This window comes from Octopus bimaculoides, chromosome 25, assembly GCF_001194135.2.
Source record: "Octopus bimaculoides isolate UCB-OBI-ISO-001 chromosome 25, ASM119413v2, whole genome shotgun sequence".
NCBI lineage: Eukaryota > Metazoa > Mollusca > Cephalopoda > Octopoda > Octopodidae > Octopus > Octopus bimaculoides.
The window spans coordinates 23,510,954-23,513,617 of NC_069005.1; the positions used below are offsets into that span (position 1 = coordinate 23,510,954).

The window sequence follows — 2,664 nt, forward strand, 5'->3', positions numbered from 1 at the left end:
GTGTGTTAATAATAACAACAACAACAACAATAATGATAATAATAATAATAATAATATAAAGTGATGAAGTCTAAATAATAAACAAAATGGCACAGCTTTCACGGTGCCTATCTTTCTAACACCATTCCATTTCCTAACCAATACTGTACTGCTTTCAAGGAACTTCCCAAAATACACTTCCCACTCTAACAACAAGCATGTGCACACGTGCTCACACGCATGCAACATACACATGCATAAGATTCTATAGAAAAAAAAAAATTTTTTTTTTTTTGAATTGTGAAGTGAAATCAAAAATAGAAAAATCAATGAATTGATGTGTATTATCACTCGTGAGATAATATTGGGTTACTAAGAATTAAGATGGATTTAATGTTTCTTAATGTGGCTTGATATGTTGGAAACCGGAAAAACTATAAAGAAAAGAAATATCCAACAACAAAAATTCAAAAAATTGCGAAGCTAAAAAAGAAAACTACAAAATCAGATAAATATGTGAATGTATAGAATTAGCAGGTTAGACAGAGTCAATAAACAACCAGAAGCTAACTGAAGCTGTTAGGGCAGCAATGTAATGAAGAAGACGATGACAATTAAATGGATCCTGCATCAGTTTCGATGATGCTGAGTATTACAGATGTTTGATCAATAGGACAACCTATTTATTGTGTTATCATAAGATGAAGTGATGGAATATTTCATAAACAACGAAGTACTACAAGAAGGATTCTATCTTTAACCCTTTAGCACTTAAACTGGTCATATCCTCACGGAAGCGATGGTAAGTGACCAAGACCTTTGTAGATAAGCTGTGCTTGAGAAGATTAATCAAGCCAAGTGAAATCGTAGTCGTAGCCATTGCCAGCATCCTGTAAATGGCACCCATGAAATTGTAGTCATGGTTTGTGTTAAGAAGGACATCCAGCCATAGAAACCCTGCCAAACCAGACTGGATCCTGGTGCAGCTCTCCAGCTTACCAGTTCCAGACATTAAATAATGATGATAATGATGATGATCCAGTCGAAATATTCTACCTGTTTTATGTTCAAAAGTGGCCTCTCAGGCCTCTCATACCTACCCTACAATGTCATTCTGAAAACTGAACAATCTCATCATTGAAATCTCAAAGCTATGAGAGGATGTATGATTAATTCAAAGCAATGGAAATAAATAAGCATCACATTTGACGGAATAATCTGAATGCTAAGGGTTAACCCATAATCCTCAGGTAGAAACAGTGTGACAGACACAGTATGGGACAATACTGGCCCCTTGAATGACAAGTACAATCAGCAGACTATACCACAGTATATAACATTGCCAGCATGAAGTACAGATGAGGGCAGCAAAGTCAAACTCTTTGTACACCAAATATAAACTAGGAACTAAGCACATGTAAGAGTGGTAATATGAAATCCCACTAAGGGTACCAAGTCATGGTGGAGCTCCAGCATGACCACAGCCACATGGCTGAAACACATTATAATATATATTTATATTTACATGGTTCTGGTTTCAGTCCCACCTTAGGCAAGCATCTATAATAGAAGATGCTTGCCTAAGGTGACCAAAACCTTGTGAGTGAATTTGGTAGACAGAAACTGAAAGAGGTCCACCACTGTATATATATATATATATATATATATATGTCTATGTGTGTGTGTGTTTGTCCCCTACATTATTGCTTGATGACTGGTGTTGGTATGTTTACATCCCTGTAACTTAGCGGTTTGGCAAAAGGGACCGATGACTAAGTAGTAGGCTTAAAAAATAAGTCCTGGCATTGATTTGTTTGACTAAAACCTTTCAAGGCAGTGCTCCAGCATGGCCATAGTCAAATGACTGAAATGTGTAAAAGAATAAAAGAATAAAAGAATAAAAGAATATAGGCAAATTGAAAATTAAAAATAACAAATGACTGGCACTCAGTCGGTTACGACAATGAGGGTTAGGGTTTATTCGATCAGCAGAACAGCCTGCTTGTGAAATTAATGTGCAAGTGGTTGAGCACTCCACAAACTTGTACCCTTAACATAGTTCTCGGAGAGATTCAGCATGACACAGAGCGTGAGAAAGCTGGCCCTTTGAAATACAGGAGTAGAGTCACATTAAATAAAGTGTCTTGCTGAAGGACACAATGCTCTGCCAGAAATTGAACTCAAGACCTTATGTTTGTGAACCGAATACCCTAACCACTAAGCCACTCACAAAACAGCAGAAGTCAAAAGGGTGTACACATGGAATGTATTAGGTTGATGTTCAGTAAAAGATGGAAAAAAAGAGTGGGTGTACAATGCTTCAAGCATGGCCTTCGTCAGAAAGAGGAGAGATGACGGGTACAAAGAAAGAAGGAAGTTTAAGAAAAGCACATATATAGGTGTGTGTGTGTGTGTGCAGGTAAGCATGTTATAAAAACAGACAAATGGATGTCTGGTATTGCGACAATTGTTTCATCAGGAGTTTTTATTTTGATGTGAGCATAATACAATTAGATTGTGTAACACATTATGTAACTCCCAACTCATCAGGCAATCGGGTAATAAAGGTGAGCAATGGCTTGTTCATTAATAACAGCAGCAGTTGAAATGGAACATTAATAATGGTTTTAAATTTTGGCACAAGGCCAGCAAGTCTGGGGGAGGGGGTAAGTCAATTACATTGAC

General features: G+C 37.0%; 1 protein-coding gene across 1 annotated transcript in view; it reads right to left on the reverse strand.

Annotated features, from left to right (window-relative positions):
- The window catches only part of LOC106884340 (receptor-type tyrosine-protein phosphatase R-like), a 169,543-nt gene that overhangs the window by 27,118 nt on the left and 139,761 nt on the right, over positions 1-2,664 (reverse strand). The gene's annotated exons all lie outside the window — the stretch shown is intronic.